Here is a 17,839-nt window from a genome sequence, read left to right as displayed (position 1 = left end):
TCTTAATAAATTATGTTTTATAAATACATAAAAGATAAAGATTATATTATCCACTCCACTATCACTGAAAACTCATTTGATAAAAATTTAATATGTTCTAAAGGTAAAGCTTTAAAAATAAAAGAGATATACAACTAATTAACAAGATATATCTGTATGCCTAACTACCAGCAACATGCCTAAGAATTTGCTTGAAAGGAACAAATAATAATAATTTCATGACTGATTCTATTATTTAACAATACCCTGATAGTAATGTTCAGTTTATTAAGAAGAAACATAATGAAGTGTAAAATGAGAGAAGAAAATAAATATTATTATTTACCAATAATATTATTTTATAATTGGAAAACAAAGTGACAACCTTTTTTAATTACAAAAAATATATAGAGTGAGGTTGTTAGGTAGAGAGTATATATATAAAAATCAATTGCCATCATATTTTAAAATAATATCTGCTTAGGAGATATGCTAAAAAAGACTTCATTTATAATAATGAAAATAATGTAATGCTCTGAGATATCTTTAGCAAACAATAGGCAAAAGCTGTGTGAAAACTATATAAAATGTTATCAGCCACAAAGTAAAAAACAACAGCAAAAAACAAATATGTAAAGAAAATATTAAGGCTTTCCATGTTTTTGGATTTAAAAAAAACTTACTACTATAAAGTTATAAATTCTCCCAAAGTAAATCTTTAAATGTAGCTAATTTTTAAAAAAATTTCAATTGCTTTTTTAGTTTAATAAAGTACAGAACTATTCCAAATTTAATTTGGAGGAAAAAAAAATGGCAAGCAAGCAAGAATACCCAGAAAAAATCTAAGTTAAAACAGAGTAACACGATAGACCAAACCTTCTGCTTACATATTGAAACATTATACAGGATCATTAAAGAAACACACTGTTTTGGGGTCCAAAGGCCATACAGACAAATTGGAAAATATGAGAAGTCAATTATGAGGTCATAATATTAAAAATTAGTTTATGTGGAACATCTGCAACAATGTCAACAATGAAAATACACAAAGCAGTGAATGATAAAGATGATATTTAAATTAGTATGATGTTAGTAAATTTCATTTGCTCTTGCTCTTTGAGGAAAGAAAAGCATTGAATAACACAGCTTATGCAAAAGAATTTCAGAAATATATGTAAAATTTAAAAAGAACTGCTATACTTAAAAGAGTGTTAAAAAGAAGGTACAGATTATTTGTTATAATGTAGACATGGATGATGACATAAATACTGGCATATAAAGTACATTAAATATCTAGAAGAAAAACATAAATCAAAATGTATTTTAAAAACTCTGAAAAAAGTGATTTCTAGCTGAAATCACAGGTAAAAGAATAATTTTCTTACTTATAAAGAGGAAGAAACTCAAACCAATGCTCCACCACCCAAACAACAAGTAGAAAAATGGTCCAAACAAGCAAAACACATAAAAGGAGCTAAAAACAGCTCTTAAACATGATATATATCAGTTTCGACCAAGATAAGAGATTACATAAATTACACAAGAAGCAGTCTCTACAGAAGATGGATTTGCTCCAGGAATGGGAATTGGGAAGTTGGATTGCAAAATTATGACAAAGATAGATTTCAGACTGTAGACAGTCTTTAGTATTTTGAAATGTGTTCTATGATATGTATTGCCAATTCAAAAATTAATTATATTGAAAAAATAAAATAAATTGAAAAAGTTTTAGATATTTTCCAGCTGAAACTTTGGATTTGGGCAATAGGAGGAATACTTCATAAAAATACTGAATTATCATTAAGAAGCAAAATTACCTGGACAAGTTATTTAATTCCCTTCAATTCCAGATTCTTTGTTATTAAAATTAGAATCATAAGACTTGTAAAATTTCTTTCTTGGACTGTACTGATGCCCATGGAAATGTAAATATGATAAGTATCAATAACACAACAGTAAAGACCATACTTTTAGGGACCATTTCTATAGTTTGGTACTAGAGAAGCTTCTCTGAATGTGTAGAGCACCCCAAACCATGAGGAGGAGGCCCCATGTTCTGTCCTGAGTGTGAGGTTGGTTTTGGGTGTTGCTTTGGGTGTTGCTTTTGCAACTGCCAATAACCACTGATGATCATGATTCTCTTTTTTTGCAGAGTAAGAGGGAGAGAACACAGTCTGAGTGGCAAGAATAAAAACACAAAAGTATACCTATATGTCACCAAAGTACATGAGAGATCCTTTTTATCTTTTTTGTACTTTTGCTCAAGTGTGATGATTCTATGCATAAACATTCACTATGTATGTTAAGGGAAAATAAAATGTGAAACATAGAAGGTCCTCTCACTTATCTCAGAATATTAAAACAATGAAATAATTACTAGGAAATTATTAAATACAGAATGTATAAGAAGTTTATAATTAAGTATATTGGCTTGTTAATTTAAGACTTACAGAAATAAATAATCTAGACCTTGAGCACCATTTAAACATTTTCATTTAACCTGTACCTTATTAATATATTCAGAAATGTCTACTCTTTAAGCATAAATGTTGAAGTATTTTATTTATGATTTTTATAATTCAATGTGCTTTACAAAATGCATAGTACATAATCATTTTCCTAGAGTTGATATCTGGCCCAGTTCGCATTGTGTGTCTCTTTCAGTCAAATGTTGTGTTCTCACTGCACAGTTTCTGGCTGCTTCAGCCATCTATCTAGTGGGGGTAATCACTGTGGTTGTGTTACAATGCAGTGAGGAGAATTCAAAGCATCTTCCTTAGTGAAGTCAGTAAATTCCAGAATGAGTAAAAGTTGAAAATACTTATCCTAAAGAATAACAACATGGATTGTTATCATTTTATTTGTTTTATTGTTTTTATTTTATTACAATAAAATATCTATGTATTCATGCATATATATTAAACATTAATTTTGCCAATAGCAGCTCAGAAGCATGAATTTTTAACTGTGATGAACATATTCTCTATGGGTTACTTATAGACTCTGATTTACAATTAAAAGATGCTGAAATGTGTATGTTGCTGCGTGTCCATGGGTGTGTATTTATATATATGCATCTAGACCAAGAACTTTTAATGCAAAAAATAAACCGTGAACTATTTAGTGTACCTAAACATTTTTAACAGATATGTGAGGACAATCACTTATCTACATTCTGATATTCCGATACATACATGTATGTGTGTTGCCTTTTTCTAAGGTTGTACCTTATAAGTTCTAAAATATTTTATTTGAAAATTTAAAAAATAAATTGAAACTGAAAGTCATTTATGGTTAACTGAGTTAAATAACTAGTCAAATTTTTTTAAGTTACTATAAAAGTTGGTCATTGGAGAAGAAGTGATTGGTCGAGGTTCTTTCCTTTTAATATCAACCTTCTGGTATAGCAAGATATGTACTAACATTCTAGATGAATATTGGCATGAACATGTAAAGAAGAATAGGTAAATATTATATATTTAACATTATATTTCATCACATGTCACCATTCATTCATGCTATTGTATACATCTTTTGAACTGAGAATCTAACTTTGAGTTTAAGAGAACACTTCAAAAATGTAGTCTTATCTATCATATATATATATATATATATGAGTATATATATGTACATATATATATTTTTAAACCAGATTTTGTGAGTAATGTTTTCACCATATGCAAATTAGCCGCCTAGCTGATAATAAAGTTTCTGTGAAATATATTGTCTTTATGTATTATATAAAACTATAATGAAGCATCAAAAAATATAGTTGTTGAAAGCATATGCTAGATAAATGTTTTCTGCTATAATTGCTCTAGTTTTATATCACTATTAATGATTTCATAACCACCCAATTTTTCTCCCACCTGAACTGATAAATGGGCAATTTTTCAAGGCCATAAAAATTTAGTATTGAATTATAACTGCACCCATTATCTTAAAAATGAACTTGTCCTTCAGGTGAAATCACTCTGTTTATGACAGAGATTTGTTTCCTTTGACATTATAAGTAATAGTAATTTTCACCTTTAATAATATAAGCTGCATATGGTCATGATCAATCATAGAGCTGCTTAACTTATTCATTTTATCTTATTCAGGTATGTTTTCGTGCATGTTATTTATCAGCTGTCTGTTTTGTTTTTGGTTATGGATTTGTTTTCAATAAAGAAGTATTATACAGGAGATATGGTTTAAAAATGTGTTTAAAGTCTTGTTTCTCCAGTTCATAATATTGATGACTTGAAGCTATGTAGACCAGAACAATATCTATTAATGGTTTTTTAAAAAGTACAAAATTCTTATGATTAGAAACTAACTTACTACCAATGCAATATATATTTTGTATCTGTTACATTGTATCAATGTAATTAGATATTTTGTATTTTGTTAATGTATTTTGAGAGTAAAATAAAAACCTAAGAATAAAAAAAAATCTAGCCTAACCTTCTCTTCTTAATAGTTAAGAGTTTCTTGGAAAGATTTTGAATTTTCAAGGCAAAAATCTTTCCCCAGTATTGGCATATATACAGAAAACATTGTGAATGAATAACTTATTCCTAAAGTTAAGTAAAATGATAAACAAGAACAGTGAATTCTTATTCAAATGCTGAATATTTTGTTTTAAAATGGAGCAAGTGCTACAATGGGCAGTGATAGGCCCGCTTATTTTAAACCGACTCTCTCACTCATAACAAGAAAGTCTTGACAAAATGTTCAATATAGGTGTTTAAAATGATCAGAAAACTGCCAAGGATGCAAGGACTTGTGAGGTCAACATTCTGAATAAAACAGAAGACCAAAGTCCTGCATATGACTTTTGAAGCTATTTTTTTCTTAAGGTATTTGCCAATTCAAAGACGAAGTCTAAGAAACTAAGAATCTGAGCAGAAGCAAAGGGTGAAAAGAAGAGAAGCTCGAAGTCTTAGAAGCCTCTCAAGGCTGAGGGGACATAAATGAGAGTTCAGGGCCTGCAAGGTTGAAAGAAGACTGTGAACATCCTTGGTTTCCTCTTAGGAACCCGTGGGCTACCTTCTAGGAATGAGAGAGAATTACAAATAGACAAGAGTTTGCAAAGACTGAAGTCCAGTTTAGAATCAGTTCAAACTCTGAATAAGGTTACTAACTGATGTGTCTGGTACAAAATAATAGTCACTTTATTTTATTTTATTTTATTTTATTATTTTATTTTATTTTATTTTATTTTATTTTTTATTGTATATTACCATTACCATTAATAATGGTAATTTTCCCATTACCATTTATTGCCCTTATATCCCTGGCTACCCCCAATCACCACATTATAGTCCATGTCCATCACCCTTTAACCTTTTTGCTCAATCCCTCCACCCCCCATACTCTCCTACTACCTGTCATCTTGCTCTCCATCTATGAGTCTGTTCCCATTCTTGTTGTTAGTTTAGTGTGTTCATTAGATTCCACATATGAGTGAAATTATGGTATTTGTAATTCTCAGACTGGGCTATTTCACTAGCATAATGTTCTCCAGGTCCACCCATACTGTCAAAAAGGGTAAAACTTTAATTGTTTTTTGGCCAAGTAGTATTTCATTGTGCAAAAAGTCACTTCCACCATGCCTATTCAACCTTGGACTGAATGTCTTTATCAATGAAATGAGCTAAGACAAAATTTGTTTGTTTAAAAAATGATACAATAATAATAATACAAAATACCAAATAGAAATTTAAACTTCTAAATTTTATCATTTATAAATAACTGTAGTTTACTTTATAATAAATATCTCTGCAGATATATCCTTCAAATAATATCACACTAAATATATTTTATATTACTGTAAAATATAATATAGATACAAAAAGTACATAAACATTTTTTACACATAATTGTAAGAGAAATAATTTGTTTTGACTAATATAAAATAGTGGAATTAGAACAGCTGTATTATCATAAATTAGAAATATTTAAAAATAAATTCCATACCATAATTATATAAAATGTGATGTGTAGAATGACTGCTATCCTTACACAGGTTGATCCTTTCTTAGGACCCTTTAGGAATCCCCCAAAATGATGTTTTATTTTATGCCTTTTTTGATGCCTTTTTTAAAAGTCCAGTTTTTCCTATGGTTGAAATGAATGTCTCTTGTAGGCAACTTACTGTTTTCTCTGCTGACTGCTTAGTAGGGCTGGTAAGTTAATAATAAACTTGTCAACATAAATACCTTTATTTATTTAAAAATGGGACAAATTATTGATGTTCAATTATAGTCATAAGTGTTTTAATTTTGATAAAAAGATATTTGTAATTCCTGCAGATGCATATTCAGACACTTAAGAAAATTCTATGAAATGTCGTTTGACCAAATTTCTAAATTGCTCACTACACTCTACTTCAAACTTATCTCTGTTACTAAATAAATGCATTTTAAAGATTATCACAGGGTCTTTTTTACACCTTATTGAATTACCAGACAAATGCCACAAATACCCCATAAACTCTTTTCATTGTAGCCAACCAGCCTGATTGCAGGAAAACTTGTGGTTCTCCAAGTGTGAAGAATTTTAAGTAGACTCAAGAGATCAGTTGAAAATATTTTCCAAATTAGAAACAGCTGATGGTACTTCTTAATATCTTGCCCATAAGTAATCAATTTTAATTTGCTTTTCAAGTACAAACCTATCACAAAATAGCTGTGTTTATTAAATATAGATTTTATATTATAAAACCTACCAAAGAATATATATATATCACACTGAGGTCCTTCAAAGTACATAATGTCCAATTGGGAATATAAAACATCACCTCCAGATTTAGCTGATGTCTACACAGAATTTTAATGATAATTAAAATGATTTACTTCTTGTGTTCATGTATTGCACTTAGGGTTAGTGCTTTAGAATGCTGAAATATACTCACATTTATTTCATTGGTAACAAATCACTCATTTCTTTATGAAAAAATATCAGCTTCTAATTGTGACATCTGTTGTGATTTTAACTCCCCCAAAGGTAACTCACTTTTATCTTTTTAAAATATAGTGATCCAAACTGGGTTCACAGGATAACAAAATTTTTTTTTAATTTAAAATAATTTGAAGATATTATTTTCAAACATAGCTGAACCAAACAAATATAACCAAAACTAAAATAATGTACATTTAATATGTAAGAGAAATCAGCATTCTAACATTTTAAAAATCAAGCTGTTTTCATTTTCATAAATGTTCAGTTTTTAAAATTTCTATTGAAAACTTTAATATAACCAATAAATATAACCAAGAATATTGATCTTTTTCAGGTGAACAAAGAAGAATTTATGTCTTAATTATTAGAATAATTGACAATAAGTTATAGAGGTAACTCTTTAAATGATTATTTAATTTAATATTAGATTATAAAAGTTACATTAACTTAAATACTAGTTACATAACTGGTCAAAGAATATGGAAAATGCCATTTAGCGTATCTCCCAATAGAACACACACATCTTACAGTATTGTTTTTTAAGGTTCTGAGAAGCCCTATGTGAAGATGGTGTTTAACTTTGCTTCTTTGATCATTTCACACATATATTTATACATGACAGTTTTTAATTTCCCATGGATACAATATTACCCTTTTAAAACTATTTATGTACTTTTATCTTTTGCGTTTCTGTCTCCAAGATCTTTTCTCTATTTGAACCAAGGCATGTATCTGCCTAGGGGGATGGGGATGACAGTGGTTACAGTGATGTGTGGTTGTAAAACAGAATTTATCATAAAGGAATTATCAAAGAGCAATGCCAACAGTCAGTGTCTGGCATGTAAAAATATAATTTTAAGGCCAGAAAATAACCTTGAAACTCAGGCTGGTTTACTACAAAGAGAAGAATAAAATTATTTTTTAATAATCTACTTTAAATATGTCATAGGCCAATCCTGGAGTAATTAGTACACAGATTTTTTGTAATATACAGAAGATAATGAATACACCCATTTATGAATAAATAATTTCTCTGGTAGCGTTGTGGTACAGTGTAGGAATACAAAAAGGAGAAGGGAAGAGGTGTAAAAAAGTAATAAAAATGTAATTATTTTTCCCTAACTTTCACCTTAGCAGGGATTATTAAATAATTTGAGGTAATTACTCAGGATCTTCTAGCTGCTCCTCTGTGTGAGTCTCAGGGATGGGATTCTATTGTGGAAATGGCATTTCCAACATTATACACCCAGGTCCAGTTAGGAGGTTGTCGAGTCAGGACTAGAAAGAGAGACAATCTAGTCACTTCAGGTCCCATGCATTGTGGTTAATAAATTGAGTTACTGCACCTGCTGTTGGGCCAGCCACGAGAGGACAACATGATTTTTGAAATAGATTCCAAGGCAGAGCAGCAGAATTGGGAGTTGAGGAAAGGAGAAGATCCAGGAGAGACTTACAGCTCAGAAATTATGGATTACTCCAAGGAACAAGAATTAACCTGGAAAGGTGTGCAACGCCTCCTGGAACCTTTATCCTAACTGAAAGTGAGGATTGTTGCTTTACTGGCCACTGGTCAGCAGGATGTAACCTAACCATGTAGATTAGAAAAATTGGGTGTTGCTTTGGAGATCTGATTCTGATCTATGTTCAATAAAGAGCAAGCCAAAGGGGACTGCCACCCAAAGTGAGGGTCCCACCCCAAGAGCAGTCCACACATATGACTGGTCATGTCTGGATACAAAGGTTCACCTTCCATTTCTCAATGCAGGGTATCCCTCGAGGGGCAAATGTTTTTGAATGCCTAAGTAAGAAATGTGCACATCAGAAGATGGGAGTGAGACTGATCAAAGATCCAGGCACCTGAAACAACTTGGTGAGTATACTAAAACTACTGAATTCTGTATTTTAGAAGATGAATGTGTTGGTATGTAAACTATATTTCAGTTTTCAAAAGGAAGATTCAGTGTGCCTGGGGTGAGCAGTGGTGGAACTGAGAATAGAGGGACTGAGGGAAACGTGTGTAAATGTGGGAGGGAGTAGTTAAGGCTGTTAAAGCATCATCGGTCACGGTGAGTAAGTGAATAGAACACTTGAAAGTGGCAAATCAAGAAAAGGCAAGAAAATAATGCTATTTAGAGATTGTAAAATGAATATGAACTAAACTAGAAACAAAAATTTTCAAAATAACTGCCTGTCAGGAATAGGGGGTGGCAAAAATCTTTTCTATTCATTGCAAGCCTACTGGAATAATTGATATTTTTAAAGGATAGGCATTAAATTGTGTTTCCCTAAAGCTTTTGTTGAAACCCTAACCTTGAATGACACTGTATTTGTAGGAAAAGCCTTTAAGGAAGTAATGTTAAATGAGGTCAGAAGGGTAGGGCCCTACTCCAACATGGAGAGTGCCTGCTGAAGAAGAGAGGTACCAGGTGTGCATGTCCAGAGGAAGGTTCATGTGAGGACACAGGAGAAGGCCTGCAAGCCAAGGAGAGAAGCCTCAAAAGAACCCAACCTGCCAGCACCTTGGACTTTTAGCTTCCAGAACTATAAACAAATTTCCTTTGTTAGACACCCAGTATGTGGTACTTTTGATATTGTGGTCCTAGCAGCTAAGACATGTGTGTTGATTGGAGGAAAAAAAACACTATGAAATGAAATACACAATAAAACCAGTCATCATTTCTCTTACAGAGAGTCTATATGAGCCCAGAAAGCTATACTAAATGTCAGGCCTTTTACCCTTTGTATCAATATGGTGAATGACAGAAGATTTTATTAGCTTATAAAGCAAGAAAATGAAAAGTCCATGGAGTGTAATATCAATAAATTCAAAAAGCTTAGTTATATCCACATACAATAAAGGGCAAGAGCTTAAAAATAGATATATAGAAGTAAGAAAACAGAAACTTAACAGTTAAAAGGAAAGGACTGGACAGTGAGGAGACATCATACTCAGAGGTAGAGCCAGATTGCCTAGTGTGGATTCTACTTCTCCAGCTCATTAGCCCTGAGACCATAGATGAATTCTTTTTTTATTTTATTTAGTTATTTTTCAAGTACAGTTTTCTGTCTATTTCTCCCATCCCAGCACACCCCTCCCCCATGCACCCCACCTCCCTCCCATTTCCACCCCCCTTAGTTGTTGTCCCTGTGTCCTTTATACTTGTTCCTCTAAATCCCTCCCCTTTTTTTCCCCTTAAATTCCCTCCCCTCTCCCCTCTGGTCGCTGTCCCCTTGTTCTCTATTTCCGTGTCTTTGTTTTTATTTTGCTTGCTTGTTTGTTTAGTTATTTAGCTTCCTGTTAAGGGTGAGATCATATGGCATAGATGAATTCTTAACTTATCAAAGGTACTGTAGTTTCCCCATTCAAAAACAAAGGCTAATGCTAGGTCATCTTGGCAAGGTTGGGAGTATTAACAAAAACCGAATATGTAAGCCAGTTTTTATTAAAGAATGATGTACAGTAATATCTAAATACAAATTAAATTTAAGAATTAAAAAATAAAAATAGAAAAGAAAAGAAAGAACTTTGCCTCAAGTGCTTCTATGGATTTTGCAGAATATAAATTTAAAATTGTCGGTGGTATTATAACAAGTATAACCCAAAAAAGAACAAAAACAAAATACCTTAATTATTCCTTTCTAGTAAAAGATATATTTATGGACTGGCAATATTTTGGCCTGAAATCCCTAATCTTTGAAGTGACCTACCAATGCCCAAACAATTCACAAAATTTTCTTGAGTGTCTCTGCCTAGCAATGGAGAGGAATTACAGTAAATCTCTTTACATTTGTCTCATGGCGGTCTTCTTGTATCACCCCATAGGTATGTCTTGAAATTTAGACCAGGATTTTACACAAAATTGTAGATTTGTATAGCAATGCATATAACTGAACCTAGAGCTAAGACCTGACGGTTGAACTTCAAGCAGTTACAAAAAGAATAGAACAAGTATCCAGAGGAAGTGTTATTTTTTATTCAATTGCATTAGATTCAATTCTTGCTACAGTAAATCTCTTAAAATAGTTAATAAAAGTAGTCAGGTAAAGAGACTTATGGCAGGGCCAACATTTTGCATCATTTTATTTTCTTAAATGTTTAAATTACATGTGCTATTGAAGCCAGGAATAACTTATCATAAAACTATATTTAAATTTCTCTGGAAGTTTGTAAGGCCATACAATGGAGAAACAAGGCATAAAGATCTTTGTTTTGGTTGATGATGTTCAGGCATCATTCACTTTATCTAATGTAATCAATATTATCCAAAATATTTACTGAGCAGATTTCATCCCAAGAACTACAATGTAAATGGGTCACAGACTATTCTTTTTAAAAATTCATAGATTTATGCAGGATTGAGATAAATCAATAATAACAGTGCATTAATTCACACTATTTTTGAAATACACTTTCCTTAATTTAAATTTTAGCCGTCTATATGGTATTGAAGGCAGTGGGAGCATTTTGGAATGTTTACAAGGGTGTTGCTGTAATTATGAAACATATCTACCTAATGCCTACTAAATAAATTTTAAAATCTGCAGCATGTTGTAGGTATATTGTATGATTTGGCCCCTCATCTGCCATTTACACTTCCTTAGCTGTGTGTTCTTTATTAAACAGGGCATTGTTTTTCTTGCTTTAGTGTCATTTTATAAACTGTCTGGCCTGTTCTTCTACTTTAACTGCTTCTTTAAAAATCAGTAAAACCCAACTCCTATTCATTCATTCTAACTGAATTTATACTATACGTCATTTCCTTAGAAAAGTCTTCCTTGACTCCATTGTTGCTGCCTGCTCTGCCAGGCTCAGTGAGTCACTCCTCAATCTGGTCCCACAGAACTTGGGGTATATTAATGTAAACACTCACCACCCAGTCCTTTAATTATTACAGACTGTATGACAAGACTCTTCATAATTTTTTTGTCATAACACAATGCCAGGGACAGAGGCAATCAAAATATGTTTGAGTACTTGTGATTGAAATGTGCAAGAGGCAGGGAGTGGTAGTGGAAAAGTACACACATTTTACATCTCTGCATGCAGTAGATGTCAGTATCATGGATTTAAGTTATGCCCCATTAGAAATAAAGAGCCACTGGGGCTTTTAAACAGATCTGCAGTATATTGTATTCATGGATTGCTTGTTCCAAAAATTAGACGTGAGAACGGGCTAAGAACATTTGTCAGATACTCACCTCACAGACAGATGCTGTTAACTCAAGCTACTTCAAGAACGCCCTTATTCCCCTCAGAAACCTGCATGATCTTTCAAATGGGGCGACTTTCTGTTTAGTTACAAATGCAGCCTGTACACACAAGCATGTCTAGACTAGTTGTTAATGTGATGGAAAATGTAAATGATCACCATATTAAGCCCTTGAATATCTTTCTTTACCGCTACCTCCATTGCCATCCCATTTTTTTCCCTGGGACTTCTTTTCTGCCCCCAAAACCAACAACCACAAACTTAATATCATGTTCAGCAAGGAAACCCCAGGATTCTGCTCCAGAACACCAAGAAGCAACATCTCTGAGTAATCAGTGTCCATGACCTCATCCGTGTTAAAAAATTTACCTATCACTCTTGTAAGTAATTCTGACAACACAGTACTGGATTGGGGCAATAGCTACATATACGTTTGGAGCTTATTATTACAGCACAAGTAAGTATTAATAATTAAACTGACATCTCCAGTTTAATTATTAATTAAAGGATATAGAGTGAGGTGAAAGATCCAGAGTTAGTACTGAGATTCAGTTCCAGGTGAGAGAAGAAGGCACTAGGTTTCCCAAAGTTAAGGGCAAAGCACTAGGCTCAAAATGAGATGAAGTTAGTTAACACAAACTAACTTTATTATTATGCTTTATTATGTTTTGCTGAATGAACCACTGGTACGAATGTTAAAATGTCAAGGTAAAGTTTCTTAAAATAACCTAAATTTCAATGTGGTCCTTGGGTGTGAAATGAGATTAACTCTAAATATAGACATTAAACTAGCTACCTGCTTTGGAGACAGTAAGATCATGATATTAGAAACCAAGAAAATGTTGAGAGCATTCTCATGAGAACAATGTTTATATATATATATATATATATATATATATATATATATATATATATAACATTAGAAGTCAGTAAGGGGAAAAGTATTATTATAGTTTAAAAAGTCAGTTAAATGGGACTTCAACAAAATAAAAATCTTCTGCATGGCTAAAGAAAACACAAACAAAACGAAAAGGGAACCAACTGTGTAAGAAAATATATCTGCCAATGATATCTTGGACAAAATATATAAAGAACTCACATGACTCCACTCCAGGAAGACAAACTATCCAATTAAAAAGGGGACAAATGACCTGAACAGACACTTGTTCAAGGAGGACATATATGGGCTCAGAGACATATAGAAGGATGCTCAGCATCACTAGCCATCTGAGAGATGCAAATTAAAAACACAATGAGATACCACCTCACACTAGTCATAGTGACCATCATAAACAAATCAGCAAATAACTAGTGCTAGCAAGGTTGTGGGGAAAAGGGAACGCTAGTGCACTGTTGGTGGAATTGCAGACTGGTGTAGCTGCTGTGGAAAACAGTATGGAATATCCTCAAAAAACTGAAAATGGAACTGCCTTTTGACCCAGCAATTGCACTGTTGAAATTGTGCCCTAACAATCTTGAAACACTAATTCAAAAGAACCTATGCACTCTAATGTTCATAGCAACACAGTTTACAATAGCCAAGTCCTGGAAGCAACCTAAGTGCCCATCAGTAAATGAGTTGATCAAAAAACTGTGGCATATTTACACAATGGAATACTATGCAGCAAAAAGAAAGAAGAAGCTCCTACCATTTGTGACAGCATGGATGGAACTGGAGGGTACTATGCTAAGTGAAGTAAGCTGCGTTAAAAGACAAACACCATATGATCTTACCTATAAGTGGAGCCTAATCCAAAAAACCTAACCAACAAGCAAAATATAACCAGAGACATTGAAATAAAGAACAGACAGTAACCAGAGGGGAGGGGAAATGGAGATGATGGGGGAAAGAAGAGAAAAGGTAATCAAGGAACATGTATAAAGAACCCATGGTCAAAGCCAAAGGGAGGAAGAATGGAGGGTGGTGGGATGGGGAAAAGTGGTGGTGGGAAAATGGAGACAACTGTATTCAAACAACAATTTTTAAAAATCATACAAAAAAAGTCAGTTAAAAGTCAGTAAAGGGGGGGAGCATTATTTTAACTTAAAGGGTTAGGACTCATTCCAAATAAAGAAGTACATAAGTTTTTTTGTTTGTTTTATTTTGTTTTTGCCATGTATGTCTTAACCATGTATTGTCTGAATTCAGTAATAAATTATCTAATATTGAATGTAGACATAACTGAGGGTGATTCCTATTATCATTTCCTTCCTATTAATATGATTAGTCTAATATAATTGATATCACTATCCTGGCCATTCTGACTCAAAATTTGAGAATCGTCCTGGATTCCTTCTTCTTCACTTCTTATATCATCAGTAACAGATCATACAAGTTCTACCTCATATTTATTTATAAAACATTGTGTAATTATTCTTACATGCTTACACTCCAGTCACCTTCTAAGTACTCTCCATTTGATGAAATTCACCTACCAAGGCATTTTTTCCACTGCTCCAAACAGCTTTTGAACTCATTGATTCTGACACTTTTTAGTGCTTCTGCCATTTGTTGCTTTACCTTTTCCACATCAGCAAAATGTTTCTGTTTGAGGACTTTTTCCAACTGGGGAAACTAACAAACAAAAAGTCAGTGGGGTGAGATCAGGTGAACAGGAGGGGTGAGGCACAGGATTCAGGCAGTTTTTGGTCAATAAGTTTTGAAAACTCAGCTGGTTGTGAGCAGGTGTGATCATAAATCACCCCTCATAAAGTGGGAAAACGCATGGAAACAGTCTTCCTAAAAATTCACTGAAGGTGAACACAGGGTCTCATAACCATGGCAGCAGGTACACTGATAGAGATGTGCTCCTAGAACACTCACTCAGTGGGGGAAGCCTGTACTACAAATATCTGCCCTTCAGAAGGAAACTCCATTTTCTTCTGGTCCGCCTCATATCTGAAAGACTATGGCTACCCTTCTTTTTGAGCAATTATGTATAATTATGCCTCTTCTTGTGTCTCCTGACCTGTTGTAATTATCTGTCAGGTAAAGGCATTTTTGATAGGTCCCACATATTCTGATTATTTCTAGCCACAAAAGCAGACTCATTTTATACTTAAGTTCTAGCCAATATAATATCACAATTCTGATCCTTATCATTTGAACATTTCTGTAGTCCTGGTCAGAGGTCTCAGTGATGATTTTAGGGGTAGGGAGGTATAGAGTCAATATTTCACCAGTCCTAGTTTATGTCCTCAATGTACTAAAAGAGTTGTAATACCTGGCCTCTCCAAACTGGAGCTAAGGTGAAGGGAAAGACAGTGATAAAAAAGATTGTACTTGATTGGTACAATTGTAATCTATCTAAGTAGCTTCTGGTGACAGATATATAATTCAGGCTCATCTCATTGTGCATTATTTTTGGTTCTTCATAGAATCTTTTTCTGAAAAAACAAAACAAAATAAAATAATTTAATATGAAAAGAAGAGTGCCTCTACTTTCTCTGTGCCCACTATCCCCAGAGTTTGAGGATTATATTTTTGCTCTTCTCATTGGTCCTCTTAAAAACACATCGGGTCCTGGCTGGTCTGCCTCAAAGGATTGAGTGCCAGCCTGGGAACCAAAGTGTTGCTGGTTTGATTCCTAGTCAGGGCACATGCCTGGTTGCAGGCTGGGGGTCCCAAGTTGAGGGAATGTGAGAGGCAAGCAATCAGCGTATTTCTCACACATTGAGGTTTCTCTCTCTCCCCCTTACCTTCTCTTTAAAATAAATAAATTAAATCTTGTAAAAATACACACATACTCAACGAGGCTTCTTGGCCCTGCTATAATTAGGCCTCCAAGTGGAACCCTCCCTGTCATACTTACTCCATCTAAAAGCCAGCTAGCCTGTCATCTACACTTAAGTTTCTCACAATAAAGTTAGGCCCTCTTTTGTGCTCCCCTAGAACCTCAGGCTCATGTCAAATTCTCCAAAAGTTTCTGCTGAAACTCTCTTAATTCATGGTGCAGAAAATATGCTCTCACTTTCCTTCATGAAGGAACACACAGCCTCCTGACAACTCTCTCCAGAAGAGCACTACTTTCTAGTCATTTCAATTTTAACCATTTTCAAAGGCAGATGAAGAGCTAATGTTGGTAGAACTATTTTCATAATCCCTGAGCATGTTCTTTACAAGTACTCTGGCATCTTCCCTTGTTGATTGTATAGTTCTTGGCCTTTGCTCAAAACTCATGAGAAAGAATCTCATTTTAATATCTGATTAAGACTTTATAGCTTGCTCACCAAGAAGGATTAAAAACTTTTTAAAGTCAGAAACCAAGGCAATGTGGAGGGCTGCTTACAAGCACAGTTAATGGAGTTAGGTGTGCTGTTATTTAAATATGAGTTCTGTTACTTAATAAATAGAGGATATTGACTGCCTTTCCTCTCTCTGGCTGGGGTCTGCAAACCTCGGGCTGTGGACCCCAGTGATGCTCAGCTGACCTCTGCCTCCTGATACCCCCCTTCCATGAAACTGATCCCTGATGCCAAAAAGGTTTGGGGACTGCTGCTCTGTGGGACAAATTTGTTTTGTCTTTAAAACAGGGCTAATAAGCCTCCTTTATTGAGCCTAAACTCTCATAACATTTATTCGGTATTGTGTGAAAAAATGAAGAAAGAGGTATGCAAATCCTTTATACCTGTTGCCTCACTTGTCTAAGATGGAATTTGTTATTTCCACCATTTACTGAAAAAGCTCATCAATGTTAACTAACATGCCCAAATTGAGATAGCTATTAATTTACAGAAATGCCAAGTCTGGGGATCCAGAAATCTCCCTTTCAAACCCATGCTCACAGTGGTAGATACACTGACAGCTAATCACACTGGGTTACTGAGAGAATCAAATGAGATAACTTGCTTAAAGCATTTATCACTGTGACTGATATATAAAATCTATTAGTAAACTATAACCAGCCTTATATAATGCAGTTTTACTCTTCTTTTGTTATGCCAATTACTAGCATATTGGCTCTCCATGGCAACTAATAAGCATTAATTAAATATATAAATAAATTAATTAATAAATGATAACCTAGTGCTAATGTATAGTTCAAAATATTTTTTAAACAGGCTGCTCCTACTACAAACACTAAAGCTGCTTTTTTCATATGCAACTTATAATGTTGTCACCATATTTTCACTTCAGTCTTCAGTATTATTTTAGGAATGTTCTCTTCAGGGAAGGGAAATAATCCAACTCCCCAATCAAAATAGAAAAAAATACAAGAAGCTATAATATTTATTTTTTAATTTTCAATCATTTATCAAGTGTTATTTAATTTATGTAATCATTTGTCTAACATTTTGTAGTACGGCATTTGTAAGCATAGGTAAGATACCCTCACTAAGCACAGTGCTTGCTATGCAATAGATACACAGTTAATACTTATTGAATGAAGTAAATATTTGCATCAGTTACCATGAGAAAAATGTTATGCATAAATATTAATTACCCTATTTTATAAATCTGTTAAATGCTTGTGTTCAGATTTTGATAACTAGCTGTCCTCGAAATCAAATTCTAAGATCTATTCTGTTCGAGTCAATGACTGGCCCCAATCTTCCATGTATTTGCAAGCTCATTAAAAAGCCTCCGTGTTTACACACATAATAAATGATTTTCTAAGTTTTGAAATGGAAAGATACAGATACATTTATTGTTATGTTATGAATGTCTGAAATAAAGCTATAATACAGTTATAAACAGCTAT

General features: G+C 33.4%; 1 pseudogene; it reads left to right on the top strand.

Moving 5' to 3' along the window:
• Positions 1 to 1,937: 1,937 nt before the first annotated feature.
• LOC119060665 (uncharacterized) lies at positions 1,938 to 2,162 on the top strand (annotated as a pseudogene).
• Positions 2,163 to 17,839: the final 15,677 nt, after the last annotated feature.

Source organism: Artibeus jamaicensis, unplaced genomic scaffold (genome assembly GCF_021234435.1).
Source record: "Artibeus jamaicensis isolate MK-2021 breed Jamaican fruit bat unplaced genomic scaffold, CSHL_Jam_final scaffold_1019, whole genome shotgun sequence".
NCBI lineage: Eukaryota > Metazoa > Chordata > Mammalia > Chiroptera > Phyllostomidae > Artibeus > Artibeus jamaicensis.
Note: the sequence above shows the minus strand (reverse complement) of the source record. Positions and strands in the feature narration are given on the sequence as shown.